This window comes from Rutidosis leptorrhynchoides, chromosome 4, assembly GCF_046630445.1.
Source record: "Rutidosis leptorrhynchoides isolate AG116_Rl617_1_P2 chromosome 4, CSIRO_AGI_Rlap_v1, whole genome shotgun sequence".
Lineage (NCBI taxonomy): Eukaryota > Viridiplantae > Streptophyta > Magnoliopsida > Asterales > Asteraceae > Rutidosis > Rutidosis leptorrhynchoides.
Genome location: NC_092336.1, coordinates 587,059,738 through 587,069,818, shown reverse-complemented (window position 1 = coordinate 587,069,818; position 10,081 = coordinate 587,059,738). Strand labels below are relative to the sequence as shown.

General features: G+C 31.2%; 1 non-coding gene across 1 annotated transcript; it reads right to left on the bottom strand.

The window, feature by feature from the left end:
- Positions 1-928: 928 nt before the first annotated feature.
- On the bottom strand, positions 929-1,035 carry LOC139846006 (small nucleolar RNA R71). The gene has a single exon (XR_011758754.1). It is a non-coding gene; the product is annotated as a small nucleolar RNA R71 (small nucleolar RNA).
- Between the last annotated feature and the right edge of the window lie 9,046 nt (positions 1,036-10,081).

Below are 10,081 nucleotides of genomic sequence, written 5' to 3'. Positions count from 1 at the left end.
TTCGACGAAAAATTATTTTAAGCGGTTAAATTGATAGATATACAAAATTTCTAGTTCGTAGTAATAGTTGGATTTGTTAGTGGCGAGTTGTGGGCTTCCGATTTAAAGGGCCATGGCTACCTGCTGCATCTATTGGCTATTCGAAACGTGGGCAAAATCATAAAAGTCTATTAATTTGATAACTTATATAAGTTTTTATTTTTATAACTAATAGGATATTCAGTGAATGCACCGAGCAAAATGTTCACCACCTTTCATACGTTCACCACCTGTAACTCGATCAAGACATCTAGCCAATATTGTCGCCGGTGATTTTTCTCTAGAATCGTCATCTAGTCGACCATGTACTCCAATTAAAATTTCCGATAATCCATTTTTTGAACCCGACCTCACAATTGAGAACCCGGAGGATATTCAAGGACAATTCAGAGATCCTGAACCACTAATTATTCCTCCTGAACCACAAATCATTCAACCGGAGATTGTAGAGGAAGAAACCATTAAATCAGAATCCTCTAGTGATTCAGATTCAACAAATTCAATCATGGAAAATTAGGAACCTCTAAGTATGGAAGATCGAATGAGAGCTACACGCACGGGCCAAGGTCACGCAATTACTCAACTAGACATTAATGCGCCAGATTATGAAATCAAAGGACAAATCCTACACATGGTAACTAATCAATGCCAATTTAGTGGTACTCCAAAAGAAGATCCAAACGAACACTTTCGAACCTTTAATAGGATTTGTACTCTATTCAAAATTAGAGAAGTTGAGGATGAACAGATCTATCTCATGTTATGTCCCTGGACTTTAAAGGGAGAAGCCAAAGATTGGTTAGAATCGTTACCTGAAGGTGCGATTGATACATGGGATGTTTTAGTTGAGAAATTTCTTAAAAGTTTCTTTCCGGCATCTAAAGCCGTGAGACTTCAAGGAGAAATTATTACGTTAACACAAAAGTCAAATGAAACTTTATATGAAGCGTGGACAAGATTCGGAAAGTTGTTGAGAGGATGTCCTCAACACGGTTTAGATACTTATCAAATAGTACAAATATTCTACCAAGAATGCTACATTACTACACGAAAAGACATCGACATAGCAGCTGGTGGTTCCATTATGAAGAAAACTGCAACTGAAGCTTACAAAATTATTGATAACACAGCCTCCCACTCACATGAGTGGCATCAAGAAAAAGACATCGTTAGATCATCTAAAGCGGCTCACTTTGATTCCATTTCCGCAAAGTTAGATGCTTTCGAGAGACGAATGAAAAAGATGACTAAGGATATTCACGCAATACGAATTAGTTGTGAGCAGTGTGGAGGACCACATTTGACAAAAGATTGTCCTAGTATTGAACAAACAATGGAACAAAGAGAGAATGTTTCATAATGAATCAAAGGCCTGGAAATAATTATCAGAATAATTATCAACCGCCAAGACTAAACTACAATTAAAATCAGAATTATTACTAAAATGTTCCATACAACAACCATCAAGGTCCTAGCAATCAACAAGTATCTAATAATACTTACAATCAGCAAAGATCTATTTTTCCAAATAAACCACCACAAACCGATGATAAAAAGCCAAATTTAGAAGATATGATGTCGAAGCTAGTTGAATCTCAAACTCAATTTTTCACATCTCAGAAACAAACCAATGAACAAAATGCTCAAGCATTTAGAAATCAACAAGCTTCAATCCAAAATCTGGAACAAGAAGTAAGTAACCTAGCCAGGTTAATTGGAGAAAGAAAACCAGTAAGTCTACCTAGTGATACAAATGCTAACCCCCGGAATGAAACAGCTAAAGCCATTACCACAAGAAGTGGTATTACACTTAAACCACCTGAAATACCTGTAATTTTCGATGATTCTATTCCTACTCCACAAGCACCACAATCTGAGCAAGATAAGGAAACAGAACCGGTAGTTGAAAAGGTTAATGAAGATAACACAGTTAAGGAAAAGCCTTATGTTAAACCATACTAACCACCGCTTCCTTACCCAAGTAAAATGAGAAAAGAAAGACTTGAAGCCGAGCAATCCAAATTCTTGGATATGTTTAATGCCCCGTCCTAATCCATCTGGATGAAGTCCATATCGATTATAAACGATTCACAACAGTTGATTACATCGCGAGGTACTTGACCTCTATATGATACATTTTACAAACATTGCATTCGTTTTTGAAAAGACAAACTTTCATTTCATCGAAAGTTGACAGGCTTGCATACCATTTCATAATATATCCAACTATAATTGACTTGATAATAATCTTGATGAACTCGACGACTCGAATGCAACATCTTTTGAAATATGTCATGAATGACTCCAAGTAATATCTATAAAATGAGCAAATACACAGTGGAAGATTTCTTTCGTACCTGAGAATAAACATGCTTTAAAGTGTCAACCAAAAGGTTGGTGAGTTCATTAGTTTAACATAAATAATCATTTCATAATTTCAATAGACCACAAGATTTCATATTTCCATTTCTCATAAACATACGTCCCATGCATAGAGACAAAAATATCATTCATATGGATTGAACACCTGGTAACCGACATTCACAATATACATATTAGAATATCCCAATCATTCCGGGATCCTCCTTCGGACATGATATAAATTTCGTAGTACTAAAGCATCCGGTACTTTGGATGGGGCTTGTTGGGCCCGATAGATCTATCTTTAGAGTTCCCGTCAATTAGGGTGTCTGTTCCCTAATTCTTAGATTACCAGACTTAATAAAAAGGGGCATATTCAGTTTCGATCATTCAACCGTAGAACGTAATTTCGATTACTTGTGTCTATTTCGTAAAACAGTTATAAAAGTTGCACATGTATTCTCAGCCCAAAAATATAAAGGGTAAAAAGGTAAATGAAACTCACAATACTGTATTTTGTAGTAAAAATACATATGACGACATTGAACAATGCATGGTTGGCCTCGGATTCACGAACCTATATCAAGTATTAACACATTATAGTATAAATCAATTAAGTTTATATATTTGTTATGTATTAATTATTCTTATAATATATTATGATACTTATTTGATATTTAATTAATGTTATATCAATAATATTAGTTGAAACATAATTTTATATAATATTAGTATATTTTATGTAATAATATATTTACATATATATCTTTTGTTTTGCAAAATTAATAATTGTAGAAATACCTGACTAAGGATAATAATAATAATATTAATAATAATAATAATTTTTAAAAGTATAAAACTACCTTAGGAGTCAGTTTTAAAAAAATTGCACCAAGCCGGGCTCGAACCCGAGATCTCTCGCTCACTCATCAACACCCTTAACCATTCCTCCATTTCAGTATTTCTGATTTATAATACAAACCCAAATACTTATCTATTACATGTTTCAACCCACTTCATCTTCTTCACCAAAATCTAAACAATCAAACAACTTCATTCTTAATAGTCAATCATCAAAATGGTTTTAGGACTTCTAAACAAACATGAAACAAAAAATAAAAATGTGTCCATGATATAAAAAAAATAAGAAAAAAAAACAAAAAAAAATCCTACTGCTTGCTCGTAGCTAGAAAAAAAAAATTTGTTTTCAATTTTGAGTTCGTTTTGGACAATCTTTACAACATGAAACATGTTTCAAATCATTCCTAAAATCTATCAAAATCATCAATTTAACTGGAAACTTCAACACGATTACGAATTTCGAGATGAACACTTTCTTTGACTTTTAACAAAATAACTTTCACTCGCAAATTCGAATTCGTTATTAAGAATTGGAACTTGAGATTTTACAGGAAGTTTAAGTAAATGATTCCTAACAACTCTGCATTTTTAGTTTTTGAAATTTGTTTCGAATTCTCGTTAGTGTATATCACTGTGAAGAACTCAAGAACTCAAAAATTGATTTTTAGATTAAGAGTGTTATAGGTTATGATTACAACATGAATTGTGTTGCAAATCATTCCTATAAACTTTATGGATCATCAAATTAACTGGAGATATCAAAACAAACTCGAATTTGATTCAAGAACACTTAGTTGACTTTGAAAACCAAAACTTTGACTCTCAAATTAGAAATTGATAGAAAGAATTGAAGATTGAAAACTTACAGATAGTTTAATTAGATGATTCCTAACCATCTTGCATTTTTAGTTTTTGCAATTGAACTAGAATTCGAATTTTGACAAAATCACTCAAGAACAGAGGTTATGCGTATTTTCTTTAATAGTTTGGTTTTTAATTCAATTATAAATGCAGTAATCTATATAACAAGTGAATTCCCGTTTTCAATTGTGACTGAAATAGACCTGTAACAAACTCCCGACATAAAAAAAAAATCAAGAACAGTTTTGATGGTTATTGGTAACAAATTGGTACTTTTTATTTTTATTTTTATAAATTACATAATTAATATTGATAATTAAATTATATACAAGTAGTAATAATAATACTGATTAAATTATATTAATAATAATAATAATAACATTAATAATGATACTAATAATAAATAATAATATTTATAATAATAATAATAATAATAATAATAATAATAATAATAATAATAATAATAATAATAATAATAATAATAATAATAATAATAATAATAATAATAATGATTTTAGTGATAATGGATATTATAAAAATAGTAGTATTAATAATCTTGATCATAATTTTACTATTCATTATAATAATATAATGATGATATTAATAATACTGATATTAATATTAATACTGAATGTAACAGTATTATAATAACTATAACTAAACTTGTAATTACATTTAATATTACAAGTTATTACTTTTGTAATATCTAATAATTATATTTTATATCATATGAATATATTTATTGAATGTTTAACATTTACATACTTTATATATGTTTCAACATAGTAATTCTTACTGGAATCATTTATATATATTTATCTTATATAGGTTCATATTAATATTATATATATATATATATATATATATATATATATATATATATATATATATATATATATATATATATATATATATATATATATTATGTATTCATTTTAATAATAACTTAATTATTCTGTTCATTATTTTACATTTTTAATTTCAAATTGATTAAAGGTATTTTACTAATTCAAAATATTATATATACTTATACTTATATTTATATATATATATATATATATATATATATATATTTATACACAATGGTTCGTGAATCGTCGAACACAGTCAAAGGGTAATTTAATATATAAACATAGTTCCAAAGTTTTCGAGACTCAACATTATAGATTTTGCTTATCGTGTCGAAATCATATAAAGTTTAAGTTTAAATTTGGTCGGAAATTTCCGGGTCATCACAGTACCTACCCGTTAAAGAAATTTCGTCCCGAAATTTGAGTGAGGTGGTCATAGCTTACAATAAAAATGTTTTCATAACCAATATGAGTTGATAATTAGAGGTTTATCATTATTGAATAATAATGATAAAATAATTCGATTATTCTAAGAATACGAGTGAAGCTATCTCAAAAGAGTGAATTGAAGAAAATAAGATTTTCCTTAGCTTTTGACGTAAACAGGGTTGAATTCCGGAATTCAAGGGATTTAAAGAAAACCTTCAAAGTCTAAAAGATTTGATTCTTCGGCGAGTAAGGAAATTAAGATCCCTATAATTAAATACAGTGATCTGCCTCGATTATTCTGTCTGATATTTCCATTATAAGTTAAACTCTTCCGTTCCATTATTCTCACCATTTCTATACTCAATAATTTTTTTTTTGTGAAAATGCTAAATCCAGTTCTGATTCTTGTCCTTATACTTACTATCGCAACAATCATTCTCCTTTTCCTACTTCCACCAGAAAAATCTATTTACTTCTACTATTACCTTGTGGTGATAGTGCTTTTAATCCTCCCGTGTCTTTATGTTGCTATAAACATTGATATACATTGTTTGTAATTTATGTGTTGTTATCGGGCTTTATATCTTTCCTTATACCTCGAAGTCCCTTCTTCTATTTTCCATAATCATTGTCATCCACAGTTAATGCTCTATCCTATTTTGCTGCGATTTATACTCAAATTTTCTATTTCTTTTAGGGCTTTGTCCCTTCGTTTCTTCTTTTTATGATTGGACATCTCTGGTAATGGTCCAGAATTCGTAGATATGGAGTTTCGAATGAATTTAATGTTCTAAACAAGAAAGAACGTAATCGCACGATTTGATTTGTCAAATTACCAGAATCACTGAGAATAGAACTATCAAGAATATATTTTCTTGATATGTTCAGAAATTAAGCAGAATGAAAGAGTTATGTAACATGGCACATGATGACGTTATAATCTATGAATCATCATGTTCCATTTAGAAACTCAGTATGACTTACTGTAATATAATCACGTTGATCAAGTGTGATTATATTATACTAACTCATGCATCAATTCCCAACATTACTTCAATAACATTCATATTTTAAGCTCGAAAGTTTACAGAATATAGAAACTAACAGTTTCTATATGATGTAATACTGATAGCACGAAGAGATTAATGATTTCAGATAAGAATAGTTATAAAAATATCTTCAGAAATATGGAGGATATTTATAATGAAAAATACGATGATATCTTGGAATTTCTAATATCGAAGAATGGTGAAGAAAATTTGTCCGCCAGAGTTTGGAGTCATAGGCAAGGTATTCGTTAAAGATTTCATCAGAAACAGAATCATCAGGATTCTTAATGTACAAGTTTAGTCCTTGTGATTCGTTCAGAGACTCCTTCGTGGTTTGCTCAATCTGTTTTTCAGTACCAAATTTTATATCGAACGTTCCTAACACTCCCTTCTTTATCATCAAACTTTTTGTCGTTTAGACCATCTATAATTTTTCTGTTTTCTCTGCATTTAATGCTAATATATCTGAGTCATCGATTATCAATCCGTGGTGGTTTCAAGAGAATTGTGTTTTTTAGATGATTAAACGACGAGGGTAATATGGTGGAATATAAAAGGTTCTCTGGTAACAATAAATGAGCACGCATATATATCAAGGTTATAATAAGGTTGTTTTGAATGAAAAGTTGAAGTTGTCTTGCTGGAGCTGTGACAAAATTGGCTACTTTGAAAAGGGATTGCAAAGTTATTTTTGCTAATAAATGCCAAAAGATCTGACGCGGCTATATGTTAAACTTTTACTCAGTTGCCGAGAGTTTCTCAGGTGCATAACTATATGCATAAATCTTTTCTTCCGTAGATGAAGTGTGGTTGGTTCATCCTCTCGTTTGAGGTGTTTTCAAGAATCATGAAATGTTTGAACGCAGTTTGGAATCGCCAAGATACAAATGAGGTTTAAGATGAAATCAAGTGGCAACTTGAAGAATTGTTTAGTTTCATATGTTATAGTCAATATTTTAATTTATTTTAATTGTCCAATGTTGGTAGTCCACAGTTGATAGTCCACATTGACAGTCCAATAATTCATATACAGTTTAATATATAATATTCGAATTAATTAATACGTGTCGTGACCCGTATACATCTCAGACTCGATCACAACTCAAAGTATATATATTATTATAGAATCAACCTCAACCCTGTATAGCTAACTCCCGCATTACTGCATATAGAGTGTCTATGGTTATTCCAAATAATATATATATATGGGTCGATATGATATGTCAAAACCTTGCATACGTGTCCCGATATTTAAAGTGCGTAAAAATAAATAACAGAAATTAAATGACGATAAATAAAGTGCGTAAAGTAAATAACAGAAATTAAATGACGATAAATAAAATTGCGAAAATGTAAATTGCGATAATTAAATTGCGATAAATAAAGTGTAATCAGTTAGCTGGGAACAATTAGTTAGGAACAGTTAGCGTGGATTCTTAACAAAATTTCTCATAGTTAATTTGTTTGTTTCTAACAAATTTTATTTTGTCAAATGTTTCCTTCATTATGCCACTTGATTTTTGATAAATCAAAATCCAAATATGAAATTGGATGAATATGGTTATTCTGTGGTGAACGGATTTGTATATCGGTGGACGTAAGTAGGATAGTAAACGACTGTTGAATTAGATTCGAAGAATGTACAGTGCAACTTATTAATGTGAAATCTAAATACTCCTCGGGTATTACCTACCCGTTAAAATATTTTCACCATTAACAGTTTGTACACAAAAATTTTTATTTACAATCTTTATGAAAATATATATACATATATATTTTCTTCAGATGTAATCATGGATTTAATGAGTCAATATGATATTAAACTCATTTGATTTACCGTTGGAACAAGAATATATAATCTCTAAAATATTAGAGATTACATAATCGCCATGTCGAACGAAGATAAATGATGTAGAACGATACATAGAACGATGATTATACTTGAGGTACAGAGTGAGATGTTGAGGCATGGATTGTTGATGGTACTGGTACTATTATTGATGGTACTGTTGATGCCGGTGATGTTGCTGAAGCTGGTAAATTTTGCACTATCTTTTCCAAGGCTACAACTCGGGCGTGAAGTTCGTTGACTTCTTCTATTATACTAAGATGATTGTTGGTTCGAACGAGCGGATGAATGAGGTTTAGAATCTGAGATAGTATATGATCGTGACGAGACACTCTGGAAATGAGAGAGAAAATGATGTCTCGAGCAGGTTCGCCGGTAAACGCTTCAGGTTCATTGTCAATAGGTGAATTCGTTTGATGGAAGGGATCGCCTTCTTCACGTCTCCATTGATTAAGTCGACTACGAACCCATCAGATGAATTGGGGATGACTGATTGATTGATTCATTCCGGTGACACTGATAGGTGAAACTCCATATCAGAATAGCCATCGGAATCCGAGGAATTCGAACTGCTTGAGGAATTCATCTCGTACGATCAGATGAAGGATTTTCGATAAGAAATAGATTATAGGATGTAGATTAGTACCCTGCAATACATAATTTACATATGCATATATAATACTAAAATCTCATAAATTATGGAGGAATCTACGGAAGCTGTCAGGCAAAGGTAACAATAACATATACGCTAAGATATGAACTTATCTATACACTATCTATGCAATAGAGGTAGTAAGACGTGTCTAGACTTTAAGGATGATAAGCAAATAATTTTCGACACTAAATGATAAGCAAAACTTTTGACATGCAGACACGGTCGAAGTCCAGACTCACTAATGCATCCTAACGACTTATCAGTTAGACACACTAATGCGGACCTGGTTCGCTAAGACCACCGCTCTGATACCAACTTTAATGCCCCGTCCTAATCCATCCGGACGAAGTCCATATCGATTATAAACGATTCACAACAGTTGATTACATCGCGAGGTACTTGACCTCTATATGATACATTTTACAAACATTGCATTCGTTTTTGAAAAGACAAACTTTCATTTCATCGAAAGTTGACAGGCTTGCATACCATTTCATAATATATCCAACTATAATTGACTTGATAATAATCTTGATGAACTTGACGACTCGAATGCAACATCTTTTGAAATATGCCATGAATGACTCCAAGTAATATCTATAAAATGAGCAAATACACAGCGGAAGATTTCTTTCGTACCTGAGAATAAACATGCTTTAAAGTGTCAACCAAAAGATTGGTGAGTTCATTAGTTTAACATAAATAATCATTCCATAATTTCAATAGACCACAAGATTTCATATTTCCATTTCTCATAAACATACGTCCCATGCATAGAGACAAAAATATCATTCATATGGATTGAACGCCTGGTAACCGACATTCACAATATACATATTAGAATATCCCCATCATTCCGGGATCCTCCTTTGGACATGATATAAATTTCGAAGTACTAAAGCATCCGGTACTTTGGATGGAGCTTGTTGGGCTCGATAGATCTATCTTTAGAGTTCGCGTCAATTAGGGTGTCTGTTCCCTAATTCTTAGATTACCAGACTTAATAAAAAGGGGCATATTCAGTTTCGATCATTCAACCATAGAACATAATTTTGATTACTTGTGTCTATTTCGTAAAACAGTTATAAAAGTTGCGCATGTATTCTCAGCCCAAAAATATAAAGGG